This window comes from Cetorhinus maximus, chromosome 23 (genome assembly GCF_964194155.1).
Source record: "Cetorhinus maximus chromosome 23, sCetMax3.hap1.1, whole genome shotgun sequence".
NCBI lineage: Eukaryota > Metazoa > Chordata > Chondrichthyes > Lamniformes > Cetorhinidae > Cetorhinus > Cetorhinus maximus.
The window spans coordinates 21,799,098-21,815,917 of NC_135901.1; the positions used below are offsets into that span (position 1 = coordinate 21,799,098).

A 16,820-nucleotide genomic window follows, 5' to 3' on the forward strand; every position below is an offset into this window, starting at 1 on the left:
CTGTTAGAGTTACCATGAGTCAAAAGGAAGTTAATTTTCATTTTCTTTTTGTAAAATTTGAGGGGTAGACTTGTTCTGGTTCGAGCGCTGTACCTCGACTTGATGTCCGTGCGCACTTGTGTTGTCTTTATTGTGCTGGTCATTTCATGAGCTGCCAGCTCCTCTCGGAAAAGCAGCAGCAAACCTCAAAATAGCTGCCATCTGCCTTTGCTGCTGGCATCAGACAGGAAGCTCCCTCTCCCCAGAGGCACTTGGTGTCTCAGGTTGGATGCTGAGCTCAACCCCTGCCAAAACAGCTCATTTACACTTAAAAATAGTGTAACAAGAGCAATGCAGTTCAGGTGCAGTGTCTGGACCCAGAATTCATCCAGTATCAGGTTCTCAACCCTCTTTGAAAATCCAACTCTTGGAGTTTATTCCTCCTGATGTTAATAATCCCTGTAACAGGGCTGGAGTTTAGTATTCTGGTTAAATGTCAAATAAATCAGCTTGGCGTCAAACACATAATGTGTGGAGTATTTGTTTTCTCCAGGATAAGAGGAGACAAATTGAAATCCTGTTCTCAACTGTTCCATTTCTGGGCCTTTTCTCCCCTGTTAAAGAAAGATTTGTATTTCTGCAGAGCCTTGCATGACATCAGGATGTCCCAAAGCATTTTACAGCCAATGAAATTCCTTTGAAGTGTTGTCAATGTTGTAATTCAGGCAATACAGCAGCTAATTTATGCACAGCAAGATCCCATAGACAACAAATTAATAATACCCAGATAATCTGTTTCAGTGATGTTGATTGAGGGATAAATATTGACCAAGACTCCTGGGAGAAACCCCTGGCTCTTTGAAATAGTGTCAATGGATCTCTTACACCCGTCCATTCTGTCTCAGTGCCATCTCTAACAGTCTGTCTCTGACAGTGCAGCGCTCCCTCAGCACTGCAGTGGAATGTCAGCCTGAATTTTATGCTCATCTTTCTGGATGTGGATTTGAACCCACAACCTCCTGATTCACACATAAAAATGCAACACTGAGCCACGACTAACAACTTATCATCACTTTGGATTATTTCAGGACCTAGACCTTTTGTTACTCTCATGGACAAGTCCCAGCTCCCCATACCTTCCAGAGTGTCTCTCCAAGCCTTGGTAGCAAACATCATCTCACTTTGCTGAAAAGGAGGAAGAGGGAAAATGGGGAACTAGAGATCAGTCAGTCTAACATCAGTAATTGGCAAAATGTAGGATATGAGGGATGTGTTAACAGGGCATTTAGAAAATCATTAACTGATTGAGCAGAGCCAACATGGATTTATGAAAGGGAGATCATGTTTGACAAATCTGTTCAGAGCTTTTTGAAAATGTAATAAGTCAGGAGGATAATGAAGGTATCAGTAGATGTTGTGTATTTGGATTTTCAAAAAGCATTTGATAAGGGGCCACACAGGAGGTCATTACACAAAATTCGGTCTGGTGTTTGGGGGTATCTTAGCATGGACTGAGGATTGGTTAATGGTCAGAAAACAGAGAGTAGGAATAAACGGGACATTTTCAGGTTGGCAGGCTGTGACTAGCAGGTACCACAAGGATCTGTAGTTGTGTCTCAGCTATTTACAATCGATATCAATGACTTAGATGAGAGGACTGAGTGTAACGTATCCAGGTTTTCTGATGATACAATGTTGGGTGGGAAAGTAAATGCTGAGGAGGACACAAAGAGGCTGCAGAGGGATATAGACAGGTTGGGTAAGAACATGGCAGATGGAATACAACATGGTGAAGTGTGAAGTTATACACTTTGGTAGGAATAATAAAAGAAAGAATATTTTTCGAATGGTGAGAGACTGGGAAATATTTGCATTCAGAGGGACCTGGCTGTCCTTGTACAAGAATCACAGAACGTTAACACGCAGGTATAACAAGCAAATGGTAAATGGTCTGTTAGATTTTATTACAAAGGGATTGGAGTATAAGAGTAAAGATGTCTTACTACAACTATACAGAGCATTGGTGAGGCATCACCTGGAGTACTGTGTGCAGTTTAGGTCTCCTTACCTAAGGAAGGACATACTTGCCCTAGAGGGAGTGAAACCAATATTCACCAGAGTGGTTCCTGGGATGAGGAGATTGTCCCATGAGGAGAGATAGAGCAGACTAGGCCTATATTGAATGGAGGTAGGAAGATTGGGAGGTGACCTAACTGAAACATTCTTAAATGGCCTGACAGGGTAGATGCTGAGAAAATGTTTCCCGTCTGGAGAATCTAGAACACGGGGAATCATTTAGGACTGAGATGAGGAAGAATTTCTTCACTTAGTTGTGAATCATTGGAACTTTCTACCCCAGGGATCCGTGGCTCTCAGTTATATTTAAAACAGAGGTCGACAGAGTTTTGGGTACAAGGAGAATTAAGGTTTGTGGGGAGTGTGGATCTGAGGTAGAAGATCAACCATGATCGTATCGAATAGCAGAGCAGGCTTGATGGGCCGAATGGCCTCTTCCTGCTCCTATTTCTTATGTCCGTTAAGCTTCGGTCTGGTTCCCCTCAAGCTGCTGAGTGGGTGAATTAAATCTTTCTTCACAAATCACCCGGATACCAGACTACAAGTCAGGCCATGAACATTGTTTATTGTTTACAAATCACACTGAAATGTGGCACACAGACCCTTTCTAGACATGTCTAAATGTGATCAGAGTTATCCAGCAGTTCAGCACTAATGGGGAGAGCTATTTCATAAAACAAGGAACAAAGACTCCACAGGATATTCAGTGATTCACTGTAAATCAGCACGAATGGATGCTGAGTATTAATTACAGCAGGGAGCAGGTTCTGAGGTTATCAATTGGTGAGCTTACTTTCAGAACAATTCCTTCAATATCTGACAAGTTAACAGCTTTGAACAGCCCATCTCACAAATAGCTCGAGCCTACTTGTAATTACAAACATTCAGTTTACTGAGCCTCATCCTCGAGTTACAGAACAGACTTTCTCCCATCAATATCGAGCTGCAGGACTGCACTGTGATCTGTTTATTGTTCATCTTTAGTTCAAGACAGTTTCTGAGTGATTTACATTGAAAACGAGGTTTGCAGACATGATGGTTTATTCACACATGATTCACATGCCAAGTCTAAACTGGGTAACTGACATTAAGATCAACCCCAACTGTCAGAATCAACATGATTCAGTCCAGGATGTGATGAACAGAAGCAACAATAGCAGAATCCAACCCCTGTCATCACTTGTGAACTCGCTGGTGTGTCTGCAGGTGGAATAAGCGAGCGAATTCCTTCCCACACTTGGAGCAGGAGAACGGTCTCTCCCCAGTGTGAATTCGCTGGGTGTGTCAGCAGGTTGGAAGACTGAGTGAATCTCTTCCCACACTCAGAGCAGGTGAACGGCCTCTCCCCAGTATGAGTGCGCTGGTGTGCACTGAGATGAGATGGTTGCCTGAACCCAGTCCCACAGTGAGAGCACCTGAACGGTCTCTCATCAGTGTGAATACGTTAATGGTACTGCAGATCCATGGAACTTTTGAAGCACTTCCCACAGTCTGAACATTTAAAAGGTCTCTCATCAGTGTGAACTCGCTGGTGTGTCAGCAGGTGGGGTGATGTACTGAACCTCTTCCCACACTGTGAGCAGCTGAATAGTGCATACCCGGTGTGAATGCGCTGGTGCTGCCTCAGTGTGTATGGGTTTTTAAAGCTCTTTTCACAGTTCGGGCATTGAAACTCTCTCTTGTTGGTGTGAACTTGCTGGTGTTTTAGCAGGTAGGATGAGCGAGTAAATCCGTTTCCACACACGGAGCAGGTGAACGGCCTCTCCCCTGTGTGAAGTCGCTGGTGTGTCTGAAGACCGATTAACTGAGTGAATTCCTTCCCGCATGCAGAGCAGATGAACGGCCTCTCCCCATTGTGAAGTCGCTGGTGTGTCTGAAGGCAGGTTAACTGAGTGAATCCTTTCCCACACACAGAGCAGATGAATGGCCTTTCCCTGGTGTGACTGCGTCGATGAGTTTCCAGATCAGATGGGGACCTGAATCTCTTCCCACAGTCCCCACATTTCCAGGGTTTCTCCCTGGTGTGAGCGGTGCTTTTTGCTTCCATTTTCTAAGGATGGTGATATTCAGGTCCTGATGAATCAAGCGACTCTGGCAAAGTTTGATGTGATTTTGATTCCCGACTGCAAATCCTTCTAATACTCTGTAAACTGAGCCCAAAATAGAAACAAAGAACTGTGAAAGAGAACCGACAAAAACACAAAGGCAGGTTGTGAAATTGAGCTGAATGAATCTGGTAATTTGTGGGGCTGGCACGAGGAAAAATTAACCATGAAAACTGCTGGATTGTCATTAAAAACCCAACTGGTTCACTAATGTAATTCACAGAAAGGAAGCTGCACCCTGTCTGGGCCTACACAAGACTCTGGCCTCTATGGGAGAAGAGAGAGAGGTGAAGGAGGGGAAAAGGAGATGGATTTCATCGATCTGCAATTCAACCAGAATTTTGATAGAATCCCCCAAACCCCTGACCCCCACCACCTGGAAAGACAAGATCAGCTGGTGCATGGGGAAAACCATCAGCTCCAAGACACACAGCAGGGTTCACACTTGGGAGAGACCGGACACCTGCTCCACATGAGAAGGGATCTAATCCAACATCCAACCGGCTGACACACCAGCGAGTTGAGCATTGACTCCAGGGGTTGGATTCTGCTGTTAAACACATCCAGGACTGAGCCATGTTCATTCTGATACTTTGGGTTTGTTTCTGCTGATGTTAATAACCTTTGTAACTGTTCTGGAGGTTTAATATTCGGGAAATCAGCTTATTTTACTTTGTAACCCTTACCCTTCAAATGAAGTATCTTTCTTCGCCCTATAACAAACAGTGATTTGCTTGTAATGCTTTCAGTTTAGTTACTGTATTCAGTGCTGACCATGTGGCCTGCTCTACATTAGGAAGATCAAACCCAGGTTGGGTTATCACTTTGTGGAACAACCTCTGTTCATTCTGTGAGCTTGACCCTGAGCTTCTGGTCACTTGTCAATTTAATTCTCTGCTCCACTCCCACTCTGACCTCTCTGTCCTTGACCCCCTGAACTGTTCCATTGAAGCTCAACGGGAGCTCAAGGAGCAGCAGCTCATCTTTCAATTCGACACTTTACAACTTTCCAGACTCAGCATCGAGTTCAGCAGTTTCTGCATCAGCAGAGAGTTGTCAGGATTGGTAACTCTCTACCTCAAAAGGTGGTGGAACCTGATTCTATAAGGAACTTTTAACAGGGAGTTGACAGGTATTTGATAATGAAGAACTTAATGATTACAAACAGTAAGTGGGTGTAAGGGACGAAACATGACTGCTCTTTCACAAGCACAAAGGGTTGAATGGCCTTTCTGTGCTGTAAGTTTCTTTGATTCCAGGATTTGGTCATTTATCCCCTTGAGTCTGTTCCACCATGCAATGAAATCATGGCTGATCTGTGACCTAACTTTATACACCTGCCTTTGCCCCATATCCATTCATAGTTTTAGTTAACAAAGATTGTTCAATATCAGATTTAACATTAACATTGATCTCGCATCAACTGCTGTTTGTGGAACAGAGTTCCTAACTTCTACCTCCCTTTGTGTGTAGAAGTGTTTGCTAACTTCATTCCTGAAAGGTCTGGCTCTCATATTTACACTATGCCCCCAATCCCAGATTCCCCAACCAGTGGAAATCATGTCTCTTTACCCAATCAGTTCCAATTAATATCTTGAAAACTTTGATCAAATCACACCTTATTCTTAATTCCAGGAAATACAACACACGCTTGTGTCATCTCTCCTAACAACTTAACTCTTGGAGTCCAGGTATCATTCAGGTAAATCTGTGCTGCACTCTCTCCAAGGGCAATATATCCTTTCCAGAACTGAACACAGTTCTCCAGGTGTGGTCTGACCAGGGCTTGTGTATCCAGATGCTTCTCCAGTCATCGTGATACCTGAAATTAAATTATCAGGAGAGATGACTGAAACTCAGATTGTTTCCTGGAATTTAGTAAATTAAAGGGTGATTTAATCCAAGATTGAGAGAAATTATTTCTGCTGACTGGGGAGTCTAGGTCAATGGAAATAGTCTTAAAATTGTAGCCAGGTCTTCCAGAGTGAAATGAGGTAACAATTGTTGACACAAAGGCTGGGAAAAGTTTGGAATTCTCTCCCACAAATGACAATTCCCTCACCAATATCGCCAGCCATTCACCACCCCCCACCTCCTTCCCTCCCAAGATGGTGACAGGCAGTTGCCTGCAGTAAGACAAGCCAGTCATCAGGGTCTCCAGTTCTGCACTCATCGTTTGTTTTTTTATTCTATATTAGGATGTGGGCGTTGCCCATCCCTCATTGCCCTTGAATTGTGTGACTTCTCAAGAGGAAAAAAACAGTAAAACCTGGGAAATAAGAATGCTGGTCGGAAATAGCCTTGTGTAACTTAGAATGGAACAGCAGTTAAAAACTGGGAATTAAGAGTATTAGTCCAAACTGCTTTTTTTTCCTTCTGGGCTTGACTGTTTCAGAATGAACCACATCACTGTGGGTCTGGAGTCATATGTAGACCAGACTTGGTAAGAACGGCAGGTTTCCTTCCCTAAAGGAACATTAGTGAATCAGATGGGGTTCACCACAATCGATGATAGTTTTATGGTCACTATGACTGATTTAGTCACTGAATTTAAAGTCCACCAGCTACCATTCGAACCCATATCCTCAGACCAGGATAACTGGATTTCTAGCCCAGTGACATTACCACTAGGCCACTGTCTCCCCTCTGAGCTCGCGCACGGTTTCCAGGCTCCCCCCGGTGCACAATCTCCAGCCGCCCTCTGAGCTCGCGCGCGGTTTCCAGGCTCCCCCCGATGCACAATCTCCAGCCGTCCTCTGAGCTCGCGCACGGTTTCCAGGCTCCCCCCGATTCACCATCTCCAGCCGCCCTCTGAGCTCGCGCGCGGTTTCCAGGCTCCCCCCGGTGCAGAATCTCCAGCCGCCGACTTCATTTCTCACCCTTTGTGATCTGAGCTCGACCGCTCCTTCATCCAGCTCCGGTTTCAGTACTGCGCATGCATCATTCACAGCCTAGCCCCGCCCCTCCATCACTCCGATTGGTTGGAGGACAAACCGCTTCGCTCGGTCCTGTACTCCCGCCCCTCTCTTCCTATTGGTCCGAAGCTGCCTTCAATCAGCCGGGCATTGTGAGCTGTTAGGTGAGAGGTCACTGTCGGGAGCAGGTTAATAAACCCCGAGCGGGGTTTACAAATCCCGAGTGCGGCCCCAGAGCCGAATATTAAACAATGAGCATTCTCCACTCTCACTATCCGCCGCTTCCGGCTTCTCTCCGGGAACAACCTCAAAGAGACCAGGACCCTCCGAGCATGCGCGATCCACCCGGCCAACCCGCGGCAGATAGAGCGGTTTCTGATGCGCACGGGATTGTGGGTATTTCGGACGGCATTAGAGGCTAAGTCCCAGTTAATCATTAAAATAAAATCAGTCACTGTGGATGTTGGAAATCTGAAATAAAAACAGAGAATGCTGGAAAAACTCAGCAGGCCTGGCAGCATCTGTGGAGAGAGAAACAGAGATAACGTTTCGAGTCCGTATGACCCTTTTTCGGATCTTTCTCTGAATCTGAGGAAGTGAAGATGAGATTCTACTGGCATCAGGACTGCAAAATAAGAAAAACCAAGATCCATCTCCTATCATCCACATCTTTCAATAATGGAGCTGTTGGCCAATCTTCGCAAAGAATCTGTTTCAATAAGTCTGTAACAGAGCAATACACAGATGTTCAGCTATGCTTTGAAATGGTCCCTTGAGCCCAGTCCCACAGTGAGAGCACCTGAAAGGTCTTTCATCAGTGTGAACATGTTGATGGGTAATCAGGTCCCCAGAACTTTTATAGCACTTCCCACAGTCTGGACATTGAAAAGGTCTCTCCCCAGTGTGAATGCGCTGGTGTGTTAGCAGGTTGGATGACTGAGTGAATCCCTTCCCACACTCGGAGCAGGTGAACGGCCTCTCCCCGGTGTGAACTCGCTGGTGTGTAATCAGCTGGGATGAGCGACTGAATCCCTTTCCACATGTAGAGCAGGTGAACGGCCTCTCCTCAGTGTGAGTGCGTCGATGAGTTTCCAGCTCAGATGGGTAACTGAATCTCTCCTCACAATCCCCACATTTCCATGGTTTCTCTCCACTGTGAACAGTGCTTTTTCCATCCATGTTCAAAGTTCTACGGTATTCAGGTTACGATAAATTGGGTGACTCCATCAGATGCTGATGTGATATTTGTTTGAGTTTCCCAACTGCAAATCCTCTGCTTCTAATACCCTGTGAAATTGATTTAAAACAGAAAAAAGGGAGTGAGAGAGAACCCACAAAAACACAAAGGCAGGTTGTGAAATTGAACTGAATGAATCTGGTCATTTGTGCGGCTGACACTAGGAAAAAGTAGGCTCGAAACGTTAACCCTGTTTCTCTCTCCACAGATGTTGTCAGACCTGCTGAGTTTTTCCAGCATTTTCTGTTTTTATTTCAGATTTACAGCATCTGCAGTATTTTTCTTTTATCATAACATCCTTACTTTTATGTTTAATTGCTCTCATAATAAAGGATAGCATTCCATTAGCTTTCTTAATTACTTGCTGTATCTGCATACTAACTTTTTGTGACGAATACATTAGAACACCTAGATCCCTCTGCCCCTTGGAATCCTGCAGCTATTCTCCATTTAAGTAATACTCTGCTTTTTTATTCTTCGTGCCAAAGTGAACAAGTTCACACTTTCCAACATTTTACTCCATTTGCCAGATATTTTGCCCACTCATTCAACTCATCTATATCTGTCTGCAACCTGCTTATGTCCTCTTCACAACATACTTTCCAACCTATCTTTGTGACATCTGCAAATTTAGCTGGCTGCCTTCACTCCCCTCTTCTAAGTCATTGATATAAATTAGAAAAAGTTGAGGCCCCAGCACAGGCCCCTGCGGGACTCCACTTGTCACATCCTGTTAGTCAGAAAAAGAGCCCATTTATGATGTTTCTGTTTTCTGCTAGCCAACCGTGACAAGATTCCGGCAAAAGTACTGAAGACGTGTGCTACAGAGCTTGCTGCGCCCCTAGCCAAGTTGTTCCAGTACAGTTACAACACTGGCATCTACCCGGCTATGTGGAAAATTGCCCAGGTATGTCCTGTACACAAAAAGCAGGACAAATCCAACCCGGCCAATTACTGCCCCATCAGTCTACCCTCTAGCATCAGCAAAGTAATGAAAGGGGTCATAAACAGTGCTATCAAGCGGCACTTGATTAGCAATAATCAGCTAACTGACGGCAAGTTTGGGTTCTGCCAGAACCGCTTGGCTCCTGACCTCGTTACAGTTTTGGTTCAAACACGGACAAAAGAGCTGAACTCTCGAGGTGAGGTGAGAGTGACTGCCCTTCAGATCAAGGCCACATTTGACCGATTGTGGCATCAAGGAGCCCTAGCAAAACTGGAGTCAATGGGAACCAGGAGGGAAACTCTCCGCTGGGTGGAGTCATACCTAGCACAAAGGAAGATGGTTGTGATCATTGGAGGTCAGTCATCTCAGCTCCAGGACATCACCGCAGGAGTTCCTCAGGGTAGTGTCCTCGGCTCAACCATCTTCAGCTGCTTCATCAATGACCTTCCTTCCATCATAAGGTCAGAAGTGGGGATGTTCGCTGATGATTGCACAATGTTCAGCACCATTTATAACTCCTCAGATACTGAAGAAGCCCATCTCCAAATGCAGCAAGACCTGGACAATATCCAGGTTTGGGCTGACAAATGGCAAGTAACATTTGCGCCACACAAGTGTCAGGTAATGACCATTTGCAACAAGAGAGAATCCAATCATCGCCCCATGATGTCCAATGGCATTACCATCACTAAATACCCATTATCAACATCCTGGAGGTTACCACTGACCAGAAACTGAACTGGAACAGCTATATAAGTACTGTGGCCACAAGCACAGGTCAGAGGCTAGGAATCGGGTGACGAGTAACTCACAACCTGACTCACCAAAGCCGTTCCGGCATCTACAAGGCACAAGTCAGCAGTATGATGAAATATTCTTCACTTGCCTAGACGTGTGGAGCTCCCACAACACTCAAAAAGCTGGACACCATCCAGGAAAAAGCAACCCGCTTGATTGGCATCATATCCTCAAACATTCACTCCCTCCACCACTGACACACAGTAGCAGCAGTGTGTACCATCTACACGATGCAATGCAGGAATTCACCAGGGCTCCTTCGACAATATCTTCCAAACCCATGACCACTCTCATCTAGAAGGACAAGGGCAGCAGATAGATGGGAACATCATCTGGAAGTTCCCCTCCAAATCACTCACTTGGAAATATAATGCCGTTCCTTCACTGTCGCTGGGTCAAAATCCTGGAGCTCCCTTCCGAACAGCACTATGGGTGTACCTACACCACATGGACTGCAGCAGTTCAAGAAGGCAGCTCATGATCACCTTCTCAAGGGCAATTAGGGATGGACAATAAATGCTGGTCCAGTCAGCGAAGCCCGCATCCCATAAGTGGATTAAAAAATCTTCTATCCATTATAATGTTTCCCCTACACCATAAGTTTTTATTTTTCGCAATAAACTTTGATGTGGCAGCTTATCATGTCGACATAATCCCCTTCTAACCCCCTGTAAAAGGAGTTTCAAAAATCCATCCCTGTCAGTCCAGTATCTACCTCACGGAGGCTGAGCGTCAACTCGCAGACACTTCCTCCTACCTCTCCCTGGACCATGACCCCACCACGGAACATCAAGCCATTGTTTCCAGGACTGTCACTGACCCCATCTCCTCTGGAGATCTTCCTTCCACAGCTTCCAACCTGATAGTCGCCCAACGTCGGATGGCCCGCTTCTACCTCCTACCCAAAATCCACAAACAGGATTGTCCCGGCAGACCGATCGTGTCAGCTTGTTCCTGCCCCACGGAACTCATTTCTCGCTATCTTGACTCCCTTCTCTCTCCCCTTGTCCAGTCCCTTCCCACCTACATCCGTGATTCCTCTGACACCTTACGTCACGTCAACGATTTCCAGTTGCCTGGCCCCAAACGCCTCCTCTTCACCATGGACGTCCAATCCCTCTACACCTCCATCCCCCACCGGGATGGTCTGAGGGCTCTCCGCTTATTCCTTGAACAGAGGCCCGAACAATCCCCATCCACCACTACTCTCCTCCATCTAGCTGAACTTGTTCTCACACTGAACAATTTCTCCTTTAACTCCTCTCACTTCCTCCAAATAAAAGGTGTGGCTATGGGCCCCAGCTATGCCTGTCTCTTTATGGGGTATTTGGAACATTCCTTGTTCCAGTCCTACTCCGGCCCCCTTCCACAACTCATTCTCTGGCACATCGATGATTACTTCAGTGCTGCTTCATGCTCTCGTCGGGACCTGGAAAAATTTATTAACTTCACTTCCAATCTCCACCCCACCATCATTTTCACATGGTTCATCTCTGACACTTCCCTTCCCTTCCTTGACCTCTCTGCCTCAATTTCTGGTGATAGACTGTTCACCAATATCCATTACAAGCCTACCGACTCGCACAGCTACCTCGACTACAGCTCCTCACACCCCGCTTCCTGAAAGGACTCCATCCCATTCTCTCAGTTCCATCGCCTCCATCGCATCTGTTCTGATGATGCCACTTTCAAAAACAGTTCCTCTGACATGTCCTCCTTCTTCCTTAACCGAGGTTTTCCACCCACGGTAGTTGACAGGGCCCTCAACCGTGACCAGCTCATCTCCCGCGCATCCGCCCTCATGCCTTCTCCTCCCTCCCAGAAACATGATAGGGTCTCCCTTGTCCTCACTTATCACCCCACCAGCCTCCACATTCAAAGGATCATCCTCCGCCATTTCCACCAACTCCAGCATGATGCCACCACCAAACACATCTTCCCTTCACCCCCCCGGCGGCATTCCGTGGGGATCGTTCCCTCCGTGACACCCTGATCCACTCCTCCATCACCCCCTACTCCTCAACCCCCTCCCACGGCACCTTCCCATGTGACCGCAGAAGATGCAACACCTGCTCCTTCACTTCCTCTCTCCTCACCATCCAAGGGCCCAAACACTCCTTTCAAGTGAAGCAGCATTTCACTTGCACTTCCCTCAACCTAGTCTACTGCATTCATTGCTCCCAATGCGGCTTCCTCTACACTGGAGAGACCAAACGCAGACTGGGTGACCGCTTTGCAGAACACCTTCGGTCTGTCCGTAAGCATTACCCAGACCTCCCTGTCTCTTGCCATTTCAACACTCCACCCTTCTCTCATGCCCACATGTCTGTCCTTGGCTTGCTCCATTGCTCCAGTGAAGCTCAACGTAAACTGGAGGAACAGCACCTCATCTTCCAACTAGGCACTTTACAGCCTTCCGGACTGAATATTGAGTTCAACAATTTTATATCTTGAACGCTTTCCTCCATCCCCACCCCCTTTCCGTTTCTTCCTCCTCCTTTTTGTTTTTTCCAATAACTTATATAGATTTTTCTTTTCCCACCTATTTCCATTATTTTTAAATGTATTTCTACCCATTGTTTATCTCTACCTTTTAGCACTTTTAGTATTCCCCCACCCTCACTACAGCTCTCTGTACCTTATCTGTCCTGCGTTCCACTCTTAATTAGCACATTCCTTTAGATAATATCACCACCTTCAACACCTCTTTGTCCTTTTGTCCGTGACTTCTTTTGGTTATCTCCACCCATTACTGGCTACTTGTCCCAACAGCGCCCCCCCCCCCCACCCCTTAAACAAGCTTATATTTCACCCCTTTCCTATTTTTACTTAGTTCTGTTGAAGGGTCATGAGGACTCGAAACGTCAACTGGGCTCTTCTCCGCCGATGCTGCCAGACCTGCTGAGTTTTTCCAGGTATTTCTGTTTCTGTTTTTTTAGAAATTCAGAACATTCTCTCCTCCAGCTGACATGGACAGGGATGGCCGCGCATGCGCCCTGTCGCACATTGCCGCTGATCAACATGGCTGCCGTTCACCTCGCTTTGCAGCTTCACCTCGCTTGGAAACGGGGACCGGCAGCTTCGAGTTCGGCAGTCTGAAGCTTACATAACATGTTTAAAAAACCTTTCGGTCCACTGTTCGGGTCCATCTCTCCATCCATCCCTCCACTCAGCTTTTCCGATCGGACCCAACAAACAAGCTTCCATCCGTCGCCATTACTCGCTCCGCGCATGCTCAGACACAGTTCGACACTGCGCCTGCGCACTGACCTCCTGTTGTGTGCATAGGGGACATTCTCTACAAAACAAAAACAGAATTACCTGGAAAAACTCAGCAAGTCTGGCAGCATCGGCGGAGAAGAAATCAGTCAACGTTTCGAGCCTTCATGGCCCTTCGGCAGAACTGCAGCATAGTTTCAACAAGGGAGAAATATAAATTGGTTTAAGGTGGGTGGGGGGTGGGGGTGGGGGGGAAAGAGACACATTGAGGGTGTGGTGTGAGCAGATAATAATCAAAAGATGTCACAGACAAAAGGGTCAAAGAGGTGTTGAAGGTGGTGGTCTTTGTCTGAGAAAAGTGCTAATTAAGAATGGAAAACAGGATATTCAAAGTACAGCTCTAGTGGGGGTGGGGTGGAAAGACTAAAGGTTTTAGTTTTAGATTTAAAAATAATGGAAATAGGTGGGGAAAGAAGAATCTATATAAATTATTGAAAAAAAAGGCGGGTGGGGGGGGAAAAGAAACGGGGTGGGGATGGGGGGAGGGGGAGTTTAAGATCTAAAGTTGTTGAATTCAATATTCAGCCCAGAGGGCTGTAAAGTGCCTAGTCGGAAGATGAGGTGCTGTTCCTCCAGTTTGCGTTGGGCTTCACTGGAACAATGCAGCAAGCCAAGGACAGACACGTTGGCAAGAGAACAGGGTGGAGTGTTAAAATGGCAAGCGACAGGGAGTGAAGCCCAACGCACACTGGAGGAACAGCACCTCATCTTCCGACTAGGCACTTTACAGCCCTCTGGGCTGAATATTGAATTCAACAACTTTAGATCTTAAACTCCCCCTCCCCCCATCCCCACCCCGTTTCTTTTCCCCCCCCACCCGCCTTTTTTTTCAATAATTTATATAGATTCTTCTTTCCCCACCTATTTCCATTATTTTTAAATCTAAAACTAAAACCTTTAGTCTTTCCACCCCACCCCCACTAGAGCTGTACTTTGAATATCCTGTTTTCCATTCTTAATTAGCACTTTTCTCAGACAAAGACCACCACCTTCAACACCTCTTTGACCCTTTTGTCTGTGACATCTTTTGATTATTATCTGCTCACACCACACCCTCAATGTGTCTCTTTCCCCCCCACCCCCACCCCCCACCCACCTTAAACCAATTTATATTTCTCCCTTGTTGAAACTATGCTGCAGTTCTGCCGAAGGGCCATGAAGGCTCGAAACGTTGACTGATTTCTTCTCCGCCGATGCTGCCAGACTTGCTGAGTTTTTCCAGGTAATTCTGTTTTTGTTTTGTTTTGGATTTCCAGCATCCGCAGTAGCTTTTAGCTTTTTGTTTTTATCTTTGGGGATATTCTCTACCGCGGCGAATGCTAAGTAACCTCCCCCCCCACCCCTCAAATTGAAAGTACAAAGTAGGATATCCTGATTTGTTTCCCTGTTACAGAGTGGAGACTGGGGCCGGAGAGGCCAATAATAAAGTTAAAGAACAAATTATACTGAAAGCCAACTGCATGGGCTGTTCATTATCCACCGGTAAGAAGGAGAACAGCATCAAAAATGGCAGAATCCAACGCCTGCAGTCACGTAAACTCACCGGTGTCTCAGCTGGTGGGAAGAACAAGTGAATCACTGCCCACACACAGAGAACATTTAAACAGTCTCTCTCTGGTATGAATGTGCTGCATTCATCAAATCCTTTAGAACCATAAAAACAGTTATGGTGCAGAAAGAGGCCATTCAGCCAATTGTGCCTGTGCCGGCCAAAAAAGAGAAAAAGAAACCAGCCACTCATTTTTATTCCACTTTCCAGCACCTGGTCCGTGTCCTTGCATGTTCCAGCACTTCAGATGCAGATCCAGATAACTTCTAAATGAGTTGAGCATTTCAGCGTCAACTCCCAACTTAGGTAGTGAATTCCAGTTGCACACTGCCCTCTGAGTGAAAAAAGTTTTTCCTCATATCCCCACTAATCCTTCTCCCAATCACTTTAAATCTATGCTGCCTGATAATTGACCCCTCAGCTGGGGGAAACAAGATTTTCCTGTCTACTCTATCTCGGCTCCTCAAAATTTTGTACACTTTAATAGGGTCACCTCTAATTAGCCTTCTCTGTTCTAAGGAAAACAAGCCCAGCCTATCCAATATCTCCTCATAGCTGCAATTTTCAAACCCCGTCAACATTCTTGTAAATCTCCTCTAGACTCTTTCCAGAGCAATTATGTGAACTTTCTAAGTTGTTGGGAAGACTGAGTAAACCCTCTTGCACTCATGAAATACCTGAGCAGTGTATCCATTGTGACTGTTGCTGTGTCACTAAATGGGATGGCCGAGTGAATCCTTTTCCACTCTCAGCCAATAAAGATCCTCTCCCTGGTGCCACAGCATCCAAAGTTTTTCAGCTTAGACTGGTAATAGAATCGCTCCTTAAAGTAGACAACAACAGCTTGCATTTATACAGCACCTTTAATGTAATAAAAACGTCCTGAGATGCTTCACATGAGAGTTAACAATCCCCATGTTAACACAGTCTGTGCTTGTGTCTCTCATTTGGTATAATTTTGCTATAATTTCCATACAAGAAAATTGGGAATACACATATTTTACCAACATAATTGTACATCACTCCTCTGGATGTAAAATAATAGATTCTCTGGCTCAGTTTGATCTGTGCCTTGGTAGATCTGTTAGGAATATACTTGATGTTTGCTATATCACACACATTTATTTCAGTTGAAGGTCTTGATGCTGATTGTCTCCCAGGCAGAATTATTCCAACAACTTTAATAATCAGTATTTCTTATTTCTGAGCTTTGTTTCTACTGCTTCTGCATCCAGTTGACCCCCTTGTTACTTCTCATTTCTATTTTAGCTCATTTTTCTTCACTATCCTTTTTCCTTATACATTTCCCATCTACATCCTACCGGCCCAGACCGATTTTCTTCCCAGAGTTAATAAGGATATTAGATGTGTCATGAAGCAGTCTACTCTCCATCATGTGTAAAGTAATGGAAGGGGTCATCAACAGTGCTATCAAGTGGCACTTGCTTAGCTATAACCTGCTCACTGACGCCAAGCTTGGGTTCCGCCAGGACCACTTGGCTCCTGACCTCATTACAACCTTGGTTCAAACATGGACAAAACAGCTGAACTCCCGAGGTGAGGTGAGAGTGACTGCCCTTGACATCAGGGCAGTGTTTGACCGAGTGAGGACGCCCAGCAAAACTGGAGTCAATGGGAATCATGAGGAAAACTCCCCGCTGGTTCGAGTCATACCTAGCACACAGGAAGCTGGTTGTGGCTTTTCGAGGTCAGTCATCTCAGCTCTGGGACATCACTGCAAGAGTTCCTCATGGTAGTGTCCAAGGCCCAACCACCTTCAGCTGCTTCATCAATGACATTCCTTCCATCATAAGGTCAGAAGTGGGGATGTTCGCTGATGATTGCACAATGTTCAGCACCAAGAAAGAATCTGACTATCGCCCCTTGATGTTGTATTACCATCACTGGATCCCCCACTATCAACGTCCTGGGGGTT

The 16,820-nt window shown here is 45.8% G+C and overlaps 3 protein-coding genes and 1 pseudogene across 4 annotated transcripts in view; 2 read left to right on the plus strand and 2 right to left on the minus strand.

Moving 5' to 3' along the window:
- The window catches only part of LOC144697102 (uncharacterized), a 377,962-nt gene that overhangs the window by 180,886 nt on the left and 180,256 nt on the right, over positions 1 to 16,820 (plus strand). The gene's annotated exons all lie outside the window — the stretch shown is intronic.
- The window catches only part of LOC144697340 (uncharacterized), a 316,254-nt gene that overhangs the window by 138,752 nt on the left and 160,682 nt on the right, over positions 1 to 16,820 (minus strand). The gene's annotated exons all lie outside the window — the stretch shown is intronic.
- LOC144697022 (uncharacterized) overlaps positions 1 to 16,820 on the plus strand; it is a 93,673-nt gene that overhangs the window by 15,423 nt on the left and 61,430 nt on the right. The window lies entirely within an intron of this gene.
- Positions 3,160 to 7,098, minus strand: LOC144697107 (uncharacterized; annotated as a pseudogene). Its single transcript, XR_013580302.1, has 2 exons — positions 7,040 to 7,098; positions 3,160 to 4,198 (listed from the first exon to the last, which is right to left on the minus strand). The product of XR_013580302.1 is annotated as an uncharacterized LOC144697107 (transcript).